General features: G+C 38.7%; 1 protein-coding gene across 10 annotated transcripts in view; it reads right to left on the reverse strand.

Moving 5' to 3' along the window:
* Window positions 1-13,594, reverse strand: part of Dlgap1 (DLG associated protein 1) — an 882,629-nt gene that overhangs the window by 442,073 nt on the left and 426,962 nt on the right. For 9 of the 10 annotated variants that reach the window (XM_070029510.1, XM_070029508.1, XM_070029511.1 and 6 more), the window contains one exon: window positions 7,622-7,715. The exons of the other annotated variant lie outside the window; for it this stretch is intronic. The gene's annotated coding sequence lies outside the window, so the exon portion shown is untranslated. The remainder of the gene's footprint in view (window positions 1-7,621; window positions 7,716-13,594) is intronic. 10 annotated transcript variants of the gene reach the window in all.

Here is a 13,594-nt window from a genome sequence, read left to right on the forward strand (position 1 = left end):
TTGTGAATAACATTCCTACTTACATGGTCCATATAAATTCAGAAAACTGAAGGTTAAGCACATTGTGTTGTTGCTCTTATGCCCTGCTTATTTCATTAATCATTGGTAATTGATTTAAGCTCTCCTTTCCAATTCCCTCGAGCTTTGTGCTGACAGCACTGCCCCCTAGTGTTCTCTCATTTTAGTGCAGTGTGAGGAACAAAACCAAACCAAGATGTATTTTTAATACATACATTGTTATTTATCAGTATATTCCTATTTGAGAGTTAAGGTAGCTTCTTAGGTGTTACTAGCTATCACAGGGTATTTATTGTCATGGTTAAGAGATTAAACCCTGCTAAAATGGACAAGACTTTCTCATTAATGAGTAAAAATACCCCAGAAGCTCAAGTTTAGATAGCATTAATTTTCAATCTAATAGAATTGAAAAATGAGTTATCTCATATATTTGACTTCCCACTATAGTGGATATGTAAGAACTGTCACAAGTCTGAAAAAGCTCACACCTATGCTTTCAAAGCTTCTGATATTTGAAATAGTAACATGTCTCTAATTTTAGGCAAATAGGAAAGGTGGGAGAAATGAAAGGGTTTAAATTTTTTACATATAAATTTGGTTTTGCATTACATTTTATTCAACAAAATATTTTAAGCAAGTCCATTTTCATAAAATGGAGGAATATTATTTGAAGGCTTAGGAAGAGTGAATTTGTGTCAAAGCCTTTTTAATAGTATAGTAACAATAACTATGTATTTATTCATCTGAAAAAGTGAGAGAGGTAAGTTGTACACTGATGTTTTTCCACAGAGCAGTCCACATACTGCTAGTGATAGAACAAACCACTCTTGGCAATTCAAGCACTAAGGCTATAGATTGCTGCACAACCATTACAATGAACAGTTGCAATAATACAACTGAGATGTCAAATTTATGTTAATATTTAGGACTACCTTACACATGAGTGACAAAGCACAGGCAAATGGATGTCTTGCCTTGTTGAGTTTACAATTAAATTGGATTAGAAATATAAAATTGGGCTTCCAAAATCTATATCCTAGACTTACTCTTTCCCTCCTCAGGGCATTGAACAGTTCCTTCCTATAAATTGTGGCTAGAATACAGTAGTCTGTTCAATAGCAATGGATGACGAGTCACAAACATAATTTAACATTTTAATGAATACTTTAAAAAAGTAGTAGTAGGGATTAGCCTTATCATGATACTTTAACCTGATATATCCAAAAGATGATGTTAGTATATTATCAATATTAAAACTTACTGAGATAGGTTATATCATTTGCTAGCTAGTACGTACTTTCTTTCCATTTTCAGGATCTTTTATTTTTCCTCGTTGCATTTTAAATGCCTGGTAGCTAACTGGGGCTTACAGGGAACAGCGCAGGCCCAGGCATGACACCTGACTTAGGTACAGTTTGGGGGTAAGTACTCTACTGGTATACATGTGTAGTAGACTTCTCTGACATTAACCATCATTGTCTACATGAAATTCTTCATCAAAGATTTCAAAACAGTGATACTTTCTTCTTTTTTGATTAAATAATGTTATAAAGATAATTAAATAGATTATCTTATAAAGATAAAAATGTCTCATTAACTATGTGATTACTTAGAATAGTTTGTATAGGGTAGGAACATTCAATACTTTTTCCCTTCCTATTATTTTTTTAAATTTTATTTTCAGAACTGGGGCTTGATGCTTTCAAAGTTAGCACTCTCATCACAGAGCCATACCTCCAATTCTGACTTTGGCTGGTCATTTGTCATCTAGGTCTTTGTTTCCTGTGTGACGGGGTGCAATTCAACTGTTAGGTTTCCTGGTAGCTAGGATGAGAGACACACACATCTGTATCCAGCTCATCCCTGAGAAGGGGTCTTGTGGACCTTTTTACCTGCCCCCCCACCCCCGGTGTTGGCATCAGACCATGATGTCAACAATCTTAGCCTCCCAACTAGCTAGGATTTCAGATGTGAGCCACTAATACCCATCTATTTGCTAGTTTTATTGTGTATGCAAGTTCTGGGCCTTGAACTCAGGATTTGAGCACTGTCCTTAGCTTTTTTTGCTTAAGGCTAGAGTTCTATCACTTGAGCTACACTTCCATTTCCGAATTTTTTTTTCTTGTGTGTGTGTGAATTTATTTACTCATGATTACGTCGTTTAAAGTCACTGGTAGCCTAGCAGTGGTACAAGCTTGCATAGCATGCTAAGACCTTGAGTTCTATCCTTAGCAACACAGAAAAAACAATGACATTGCCCCATTTGTTAGGAAATGGAAAAACTTGGAAAAATTATATTAAGTGAGGTAAGCCAAACCCAAAGAAATATAGGTCCCATGGTTTCCCTTATTTGCAATATCTAGTATATGTATGAGTCAAGCAGAAAAGGTCAGATAAGGTGATGTTAGGAAAATGAACCCTAAGATATGTATTCAAATTTTTTTCTTTCATGCATTTATAAGATTATTTCTTTGTTGCTTTGTATGTTCCCCCCCCCCCAGTATAACCCCTGCTTTCACTGTATTTGATGTCTGTATAATTTGTGGAGGGGAAGGGGAAAAACAAGTCGTTTAAATAAGGATACAGGTGGACCCATTGCAACAATGAGAAGTACAAGTTGTCATGTTGAAAACGAACTTTACAACTTTGGTTGGGGGGGGAGAATTAGGTGGGGGGAGGATGGGAAGGGATGTGAAGGGGAAACAAAGGAGGAGGCTACAATGCTTGATAAGAAATGTACTCATTATCTTGCTCATGTAATTATAACCCCTCTGTACAGTATTTTCATAATAAAATATATAAAAAAGAAATGAACCCCAAGATAAGGATTCAAATGTTTGTTCTTTCTTGATATTGTTTCTAACATATTTATAAGGTATTTCTTTGTTGCTTTGTATGTCCCTCCCCCACCATATAACCCCTGTTTTCAGTGTATTTGATGTTGGTATAATTTGTTGGGGGGAAGGGAAAAAACAAATTGTTTAAATAGGGATACAGGTGGACCCATTGCAACAATGAGATGTACAAAATGTTATGACAGAAATGAACTTTACAACTTTGGTTCTCAGGGGAGGTGGGGGGGAGGGAAATGGGGGGAGATGGCAAGGGATGATAAGGAGAAACAAAGGAGGAGGCAACAATACTTGATAAGAAATGTACTCATTACCTTGCCCATGTAATTGTAACCCCTTTCTACGGTATTTTCACAATAAAAAAAAAATAAAGAAAGAAAAGAAAAAGAAAAAAAAAGAAAAAAATCAATTGCCAGACCTCATTGTCTTGCTCTGCCACCTACTGGATGGGAAGGTGTAATTGTCTTGGCTCACTCTCTTTCTTTCTTTCTTTCTTTCTTTCTTTCTTTCTTTCTTTCTTTCTTTCTTTCTTTCTTTCTTTCTTTCTTTCTTTCTTTCTTCTTTCTTTCTTTCTCTCTCTCTCTCTCTTTCTTTCTTTTCTCTGCCTGAATAACAGCATTTATGTTGCACATATTTCTTTATATAGACATATACACATCGACTATGTACACACATCTATATATCTATGTCTATGAATCTGTCCAACTCTTTCAGTACATGAGCTATTCCAATGAGGGCCAATAAACTATCAGAACTTTAGTTTCTATTCTTATTGGGATATGTTTATAGGAACAGTGGCATTCCCTCATCTTTGGTTTGGCTTTCTATGGCTGCATTTACCCACAATCAACTGTGGCCCAAAAATATTAAATGGAATACTCAAGAATTTTTTTTATGGTACTGGGAGTCAAACTGAGGGTTTCATACTTGGTAGGGAAGTGTTCTATCATGTAAGCCATGCTCCCAGCCTAGTATACTTTAGTTATTTTTCAATTAAGGTCTCAAATGTTGGCCCAGGCTGGCGCTGGACCATGATCTTCCTACCTCTATTTTCTGCATACGTGAGATGACAGACACAGACCACAATGCCCAGCTTGTTCTTTGAAATAGAGTCTCAATAAATTTTTATTTTCGCACGCCTGGCCTTGGGCTGTGATTCTCTTATCTCTGTCTTGCAAGTATCTGGGATTATAGGCATGAGCCATCATTCTTGGCGTAGCAATAAATAATTCTCAGGTTCTAATTTATGTGTCAGTGTGAGTAGTATAATTAAAACGTGTCTTTCCACACAGTCCCATCTGAGACATGAATCATCCCTTAGCCCTGTGTATCCTATATATATAGTAATTTGAAAATGCACTTAGTATTCTTAATGTAACAAACATCTGAACTTAGTCAAATCTATCTTAAAGTGGTCAGTATACTTGACATTTGCCTATCATTGGGCAAAATCACCCAACAGCAAATCTTTCAGTATTCAAAATATTGAATATCCTATGCAATTTGTTAAATACTGACATTATGGGAAGTGCAAACACAAATGATTGTGTATGTGTTTGCAATACTGTGAGGTTGAAAAATCATTAGCCAAGCCATCAGAAGCCAGGAACAATCTATATGTTGTTTAAACAAATGGGTGTCCACTCACGCAAATGTTTGAATCCTCCATGGTTCTTTTCACATCAGTCTCCTCCATCCCCAGGCTGTATAGGATCTGTGGATAACTCTCCAACACTATTATCAGGAATGACCATGCTATACTTTAAACCCTGATGCTCTCCTAAAGGTCCATGTGATAGAGGATTGGTCCCCTGCCTGGCACTATCAAAAGGTGGTAGGGTATTTAACAGATGGAGCTTAGTAAGAGGTCTTTAGGTCATTGATGGTGTGACCTCAAGGAAATTGTATGAGTTCCTGCCACCCTTCCCTGTGAATGTTTCCCTCTTTCTCTCTTCTCTCCCTGACTATATGGCAAGTTGTTTTATTCTACCACCTGCTTCTACAGTAATGCCTGGCCTGAGTACCTAAGATTACCGGTATAAACTACTGATACCTGCTCAGCTTAGTCGTGATTCTTAATCTGGTTGGTAGAGGAAGAAGCTTAGATGTTGCAGAAATCACTCCAGGGATAAGTAAGCCGCACTTGGAGAGCTGAAGAGCTCAAGTTTATTATGCCTGTGGGCCTAGAGGCGTTCCTGTTCCAAAGTCCGAGCCCTGACTCTCATGAATACAATCCTTTCATAGTTCGGGTAGAGAACAGATGCTTTAGGTTTTTGTCTCCACCAATGGTTTCTGGTCAGGCTGGTTGTGGCAATAGCAGGCCTTTCCTTACCAGGTTGAGCAAGTTTTGATACTGGCAAGTTTTCCTTATCAAGAGAAGCAGATCCCAACATACAAAAGGAGGAGGGAACACCTTGGGAAGCAGTGGTAGTTTGATAAGTTTCCCAAGTGATTATAACAGATGTTCCAAGGGTTGTAGCTGGGTTCTCTGCTCTTGACAGAGAAGAGAGAGGAGAGGGAGTTATGAGATGTGGCCCCAGGTCCAGGTCTCACTTGTCCATCCTCAGGCAAAAGATTGGGAGGTGACAAAAAGACTGGGAGATTAAGATGGAAGGAAAGAGATCGGAAGAAGCTAGTGCAGGATTAGACTCTTTTTCAGCCTATTTTCTTTCAATAGCTTGCCATCTGAAGTAGATTTATCATCAAGGCACTTAATGTTTTCCCTACTTAATGTTAAGCTTAGAAATTCAACTCCAAACACAAACCCAAAACCTTTAATTTTATAGGCAGAAATCAAAGATATTGAGTGGGAAAGTCTGAAAGAGAAGATGGCGGTAAATGGATGATACCACCTTGTAGCTGTGGAGAATCCAGGAAGGTCGAAGAGACAAAGTATAAGATATATACCGGAGGTTCCCAAGAGAAAAGGACTGGAAATTTTCACAAACTTGCCAATTAATAAACATATTTATCTTATTTTGTGCACAAATCAAAGGCCCTGCCAGTTAGTCTACAAAGATGCCCAGACTGTAATAACTCAGTGCTAGGGAAGAAGAATACCATGTAACACGGTTTGAAAGAACCCATGAATGTGACTTGATTCTTGGTGGATTAATTAAGAACTGCATTGCATAAAATATTCGGGAAGCTGAAGTTTTCTAAGGCAGGTTTGTAACACAAGGTCATATCATAATTAAACAGAACAAATAAACAAGGGAGTTCATATTCATTTTGTGAGAAAAGCTGCCTTTTCTATCAAAGTGGGTGGCTTCAAAGTTCCTGCTTTGGCCTGGTGGCTTGGCTCTCCATTGTCCTATTCTGGTAAGACTATGGGTAAGTAATGACAGTAGCAGAGGGTTTCTTAACCTGAGGTTAAGAAAGTAGTTGTGGGTATGTGTAATTAAGATTGTTAATCCTATTTCAAAGTCTTTCAATGGTCACAACCTACCTTCCTCAAACTAGGCCATCCTGAAGAGATTGTGAACCTGAGCCGGACCGATCTGAATAGAAGGGCAGGGCTTGATGGCTAGGGAAAAATAGGAAGCAGCTCACCTGCTCTGTCTGCAAGCTCGCTCACCAGGATTTCAGTTAGTGGCTCACCTTTCTGCACAGAAGTAAACGTTTGTCTGACCAAGTTCCTTTCGAGTTGGTCTCCTTATTCCTACTCAGCATCCCAACACCCTGAGTCATTTCTAACACTATGGAAGTAAGGAGCTGTTCTCTCCAGAAACTAAAATGTTGTCATTTTGATTTCAGCAATAGATACATTTGTATTTCTGAGCCACTTAATTCTTTTCTCTTTCAGATGTTATTTCTACTACAATTGAAGAAGGACCACAGGAATTTTGGTCAGTTTTCTCTCTTAGTGTTTATCCACTTACTATTTGTGTCTTTTTTCTATTTCTGGATATGCTGGAGTACATAGATTATTTAGTTCACAGGTGGGAAGTGAGCCCCACCCCCGCAGGTACTCCGCCTTCTTCCTTCTGTCCTCATCAGTACTTCTCACCTTCTGCGTCAGCCTGTTTGTTTGTACCTAGACATTAATGCAATCCAGCCCCTGCTGCAGTCAAAGTTAGAGTTCCAGAAATGTACCAGACTACCAGAATCTTCATTGATCCGTAACATAAAAAACCCAAAACAACAAAAAAGAGAACCTTGTGAATTGTAAGTTCAAAACAGTGAGTCATCACTGTTTTAAGTCTTGATTTCAGCCACACAGTGCATAACAATCAGTATCCAAGAATCTCTCAGCTTTCATCCAAAGACCATTTAGAAAGCCACCAAGAAATCAAACTAGAAATGATAGGGAACATTTATTTTGTGGAATGCAGGGCCTTAGACATGGTAGGCAAGCACTTTGCCAGTGCCCTATATCCCAACTCCAGGGCATATTTTTTGAAGTTACAATATTAGTATTGAGCTTGGAGAAATAGTACCGATTTCTGATAAATTACTGTGCATTTATCTTTTCTCTCAAGCAAAGGAAAGAGAGTCAGTTTGGGCCATGTGTGTGTGTGTATGCATGTGTGGGTGTATGTGCATGTGTCTGTGTGTTGGAGTATGTACTGGGATGGGAAAGCATGGTAGGAAGATATTTTAGTGCTTTTCTAGCTTCATTGAAAATAGCAGGTCTTAGAGGTTCCACAATGCCCCACCTTACACACACACACACACACACACACACACACACACACACACACACACACACACACACACACACACACACACACACACACACACAGACTTACTGCTCTTGGCGTCTTTGTCATCCAACAGACGTTCTCTGGCGCAGACACACAGGACCTTCTAGTAACATTCAATAGATTCCAGAGGAGATGGGGCCTGTCAAAAGCACAATGGGTTTTAGTGTCCTGGTTACACACAAATAGAGCAGAAGGAGATGGACTAACTTACAGAACACCAGGAGCTCTCTGACTTTTCTTTGCACATGTTGAATCTATTTTTACATATCTAGTAACTTTAAGTCTAAAACTAAATTCATGGTTTTTTTTCCCCTAACCATTTATCTTTCTAAATTTCCTTACTGTGTTTTGGGGAAACCATATTTGTAAGTCTTCACCAGTTTTCCAGGTTATCTCTGTTGCATGTACTCTATATAAATATGTAATTAACAAATACTTGTTTAGTTGATGTGTCATGTGTCACAGTGCGGGCATCGGGGGTGGCAGAAGTGACCCCACCTCGTCCTCAGGTGTTTATAGATCAGCAGCTCCCGATTAGCCTCCTCCTCTCCCTCCTGTCCTTCCCACAAGGTGTACTCGTGCTTTAGATTTTTCTTATCTCCAGATAGGGGCTCTCATGGGACTTCTTCTGTTATGACTGGCCACAGCAACCAAGTGCTGAGTGCCTTTCATTAGCCTAACTCTAAATGCCTACTCTCCACTTTTGCATTTTCTACCCTGTTCCATTACTTTTTCTTCCCAGTTATGCATAAAGATCAATTGGGAATTTTGAGGGTGGCCTGTTTCTTTCTTTTTTTTATAAGTTTTTTATTGTGAAAATACTGTACAGAGGGGTTACAGTTACACGAGAAAGGTAATGAGTACATTTCTTATCAAGCATTGTTGCCGCCTCCTTTGTTTTCCCCCTACCATCCCTTCCCTCCTGTAAGGTCCATTCCTGGACGACGAACAGACCTCGCCCAGTATCTGCGTTACCTAGGCAACTGGGATACCTGGAAGAGGTCACATCCGCATCTGCTGAGGTCACATCCTAACCTGATGTGGCCACACCTTTCTCCCACCTGATCCCACTTCCCTTTACCTGGACACACCCTTCCCCGCCCCCTACCCTATATAAGGCCTAAACCGCCGCCAGACCGCCCTCTTTTTTTCCTTTGCCAGCCGCGTGGAGTGCCAACCTTGCCTGGTCCCAGCAGGTCTACTGAATAAACCCCTTACCTGAATACCACGGTGCGTGGTGCAGTTTCAGTTCTTACTCGGTCACCTCTTTTTAAAAACCTAACACCTCCCACCTCCACAACTACACTCCCCCCACCCCACCCCCCAACTATGCCCCCCACCTAAATTAATTCATTTTTCAACATAGTATCTTATACATCTCATTGTTACAATGGGTCAACCTGTATCCCTGTTTAAAGATTTTGTATTTTCCTTTCCTCTGCCCAAATTACACCAACATCAAAAACAGTGAGAACAGGGGGGAGGAACATACAAAGCAACAAAAAAATCACATGGTACCTCATAAATATGTTAGAAACAATAGCAAGCAAGAAAAAAACCACTTGTGTCTCTATCTTAGGGTTCATTTCACTTAACTTCATCTTATCTGTTTATATGTACATAGCTTTTGACCTTTTCTGCTTGTCCCAGACATATACTAGTTATTGAAAATAAGGGAAACCATGGGACCTTTGTTTCTTTGGGTCTGGCCCATATGGAACAATAAAAGACCCCGAATAACAAAAACGATCCTTAACAGAAAGAACATTGCTGGAGGAATATCAATTCCAAATTTCAAAATCTACTCCAAAGCCATAGTAATCAAAACAGCTTGGTACTGACACAAGAAGAGGCCTGAGGACCAATGGAATAGAATTGAAAACCTAGAAATGAATCCACAGACCTATAGCCACATAATCTTCAATAAGGGAGCTAAAAAAATAGAATGGAAGAAAGACAGCCTCTTCAGTAAATGGTGCTGGCAAAAATGGTTAAACACCTGCAGAAAACTAAAGCTAGATCCTTATATATCACTCTGTAACAGATTCAACTCCAAATGGATCAAAGACCTACAAGTAAAAGCAGACACCCTGAAAACATTACAGGATGGAATAGGAGAAACTCTAGGGCTCTTTGGCACAGGCTGAAAATTTCTTAATAAAGACCCAGAAACACAACAAATCAAAGAATGGCTGGACAAATGGGATTGCATGAAATTGCAGAGCTTCTGCATGGCAAAGGACACAACTAGCAAGATCAATAGAAAGCCCATGGATTGGGAGAAGATCTTCACTAGCCATACAACAGACAAGGGTCTCATATCTCATTTGGAACTCAAAAAAATTAAATCCCCCAACAACAAGGCCTGTTTATTCTTGACAAGATGCTAGAAGCCTACCTGTGGAATGGGCAACTCAGTAAAGACACCTTGGGTTTTTGATGGCAGCCAAATTTGAAACATAGATGTAGTCTCCTTAATGGAAATTCTCTTTAACTTTCACTAGCTATACAAGTCTGTGATTGTCATTCTTCAAAAACCATCTCCCTTACCTCTAAAGCCATTTTTCTACTCAGCCTGCTTATGCCTTTCTCCTTGTGGAAATCTTAAGCATATTTTTCTATGCTATTTCAGTTAATTCTCCAAATAAGTAGGGAATGTATATGATTATACAGATAAAAAAGTGAAGACTGAGCTAAGTCTAGTGACTTCTCTAGTCATCAGAGCTAATAAGTAGTACTAGTAAGCATAGGGCGGAAGCTAAAAAGTGGATCTTGTGACTCAGACTTCTTACATAATATAATTGGAATAAGTAAGCTTTGGATTATGAGCATCAGATGGGAGGTTTTCAAGGTAGTTACTTGAAAGGTAAATGAACTTGGATATCAACTGCAGCCCTGATGCACATACTTTCTTCTGTCTGTCTTCATCCCCGGACCACTTAATATAAACAAGTTGTATAAAACAGTTGTATTCCAATAGGAGTCTACTTACAAGGGAACAATTCTAACTTGGTTCCCAAAGTCCATGAAAATTATAGGTGTCATCTTTAGTTTTGGCTTCAGCTCTGGCCTTTATTTTCCAATATTCAGTACTGGCATGAGAATGCTCCTTACTTCTCTCATACCTGTATCCCCCAAGGTGCTGAACCTTCTGAAATGTTTTGCTATTCTTTCCAAGAATCGCTGGCCATTGGGGTTTGGATCACATGTAATCCCTAAATTATAGGTCACTTCGGCTTCTAGTCAAGAAGCAAATGTTCATTCTTCCAAATGTCCTTTGTGCTTAACTCATATATATATATATATATATATATATATATATATATATGCATTCTATTATCATTAAGTTGTTGTACAAAGTGTACTTAAGTCTCCTGACATCTATATAATAGAATGCATATATATAGGCATATATATAATAGAATGCATATATATGCCTATATATATGCATTTTATTATCATAAGTTGTTGTACAAAGTGTACTTAAGTCTCCTGACATCCCGACGTTTGGTCCCTTTTATCAGACTTGGTCTTGAAATCAAGAAATATCATCTGGATCATGTTTGTGTGATTATTTTCTTTTACCCCAGGTTTAATTTTTGACAATGGAGAGTAAGTTCTTGATACATTTTCATCTCATTATATATCCACATCTTGCCATTTTGGTCAAAATAAAACCATTTTAAACCCTCAAAGCCCTTGTACCTATTTGTCACTTAGGACCAGCCTAGCTTGTTTAATTGTGTTACAACAACAGAAAAGGAGTTATTCCAACCTTATGTTACAGAAAGTCCAAGAGGCATCTGAAAGCCTAGCATTCTCTTATGTCCCTGGAATGACAAGCTGTAATTTCTCATTTCTGCATGAACACTCTTCCCACTCTTCTCCCAAGAAGATACTTTTTGCAACAACTAGTATCATGTTAACCTGATTCCTTAATGAAAACAGAGGTGCCGGTTGAGAGTGAGTGATACTCAGCTGTGGGGCTTCACTTTGTGCAGCTGTAGTTGCAGGAGTAGAAGTAATAGAGCAGTCACCAACACTCTGACCTACCAGCCTCTCCATTTTCCCCTCCTTACAAAAATGAGTGCTTATGTCTATGTCATCCATGAAACACAGGTGGTGGCAAGGTTAAACGGAGTGAAAATCATGTAGTAATTAAATAGAACTAGGGCTGTGGTGAGGACTGAGTGGGTTAAAGGACAGCAGCTGGTCCATGTGAAGCACTGCCTATGAGAATCATCACAGTGCTACATATTATTCCTGTCACAGGACAGTGCATATTCTGAAGGGAAATCTTAGGAATAAAGTGCAGATCAATTGCAGGCTTTGGAGATGAGCTGGAGTACAGAGTACAGACATGGCTTCTTGATCCCTAGGACTTCAGGAGGTGCTAACCATCATGGACCAGTGGTCAGGGAGCAGTGGGAGTGGCCTGGCTGAAGTGTTGACACTTTTTTCTGTATGGGTATTTTGTTACTTGCTTAAAATCTTTTCTTACTCTGAGGAACTTTATCTATTGAGAGAAGATGTGTTTCTTTGTGTTGGCTTGCTACTCACTCAGTACCTAGTATCTTAAGGATTGAAATAAAGTCAGCCCTCTCTATCCACAGATTCAGCCAACCAATGAGCCAAAGTATTTGGAAAAAAAGTTGTATGTATTCTGAACATGTACAGTTTGTCATCTTCTTGTTACTATTCCCTAAATGATATAGTGTAGCAACTATTTACATAGCATTTATATTATAATAGGCATTGTAAATCATTTAGAGACCATTTAAAGTACATGGAAGGATGTGCATCAGTTATATGCAAATACTGCGCTGTTTAAACAAGGGAGATATACAGCTACAAAGTCGGGTATGGATTAGGGTCCTGGAACCAATGCTCCATGAATGCTGAGACATAAGTGTGTGCTTATCATATATACTATATGGCTCCAACAAATTGTCCTGTCTTTATTTAGACCTTGTAAGTTTGCTTTTTATTATTTTGTGTGTCAGACTGATTCCTTCTGTTTTGTCCATTCTTTTTCTGTCATGGGAAACTAAGGATTTAAATTTGGAAGGTGTGACTAAATTGAACCAGTCCCTAACAAACACTGCTGGACTGTCCCCTCTGCTTTAACTGCTCTCTCATTGGGATTGTTCTGTAGACCTTTGATGTAACAATGTTATGGTTGGAATGTAAAATGTCTTCCTCAGGCTCAATGTGTTGAAGGTTTGGTACCCAGTTGGTGACAGTATTGGGGGAAATAGCATAGGCTTTAGGAGCTTGGAGCCTGGCTGGAAAAAAGTGGTTCATTGAGGGAATGACTTGGGTGGTAATACCTGGCTCTTTGTTACCCATTATCACCTCTTACTTCCACCATGATGGATCTAAAATATGCACAAAACACATCTTTTCTCCCTTAGTTTATGTTAGGTATTATATTTCAGCAATGAGAAAATCTAACTAATTCAAATGAAAACAAATTGGTGTCCAACTCCCCTATAAGTATCAACTTGTCATCTTTGTGCAAAACCACACACCTTGCTATATATTTTTTTCAAGTAGATGTTAGGCAAAAGTACCCACCTTCCTAAGATTCTTTTAGTTATTTCCTTTAAAACCAAGCAGTAAAAGACTTACCCAAACTCTACATGGAAAGCGATAGTCTTTTTTTGAAGTAAAGTTTCTTAAAGACAGGTATAGTTGTCGGATATAAATGGCTTCTAAAAATACATCAGATCTGTCCAAAAATGAAAATCATTTTTCATGCATATCACATCCTAACTTTCTGAATTGCTTTGTGAGAATATTTTCTTTTCATGCTAGGAAAGGCAGACAAACCAAAGCTAGTGATGAGGAAAAATAATAAAAGCATTTTCTATACAATTACCATCTGTTTGCTATTCAGGTAGCACAAGTGCTCAATAAACTGCATCTGGCTGGGTGGGGGAGGGACTTATTTTACTTTTCTGACACTTGGACCAATACACACAATGGGAAATTGGGTTATTCAAAGGCAAAAGTAGA

Source organism: Dipodomys merriami, unplaced genomic scaffold (assembly GCF_024711535.1).
Source record: "Dipodomys merriami isolate MVZ:Mamm:240054 unplaced genomic scaffold, mDipMer1.0.p SCAF_2, whole genome shotgun sequence".
NCBI classification, from domain to species: domain Eukaryota; kingdom Metazoa; phylum Chordata; class Mammalia; order Rodentia; family Heteromyidae; genus Dipodomys; species Dipodomys merriami.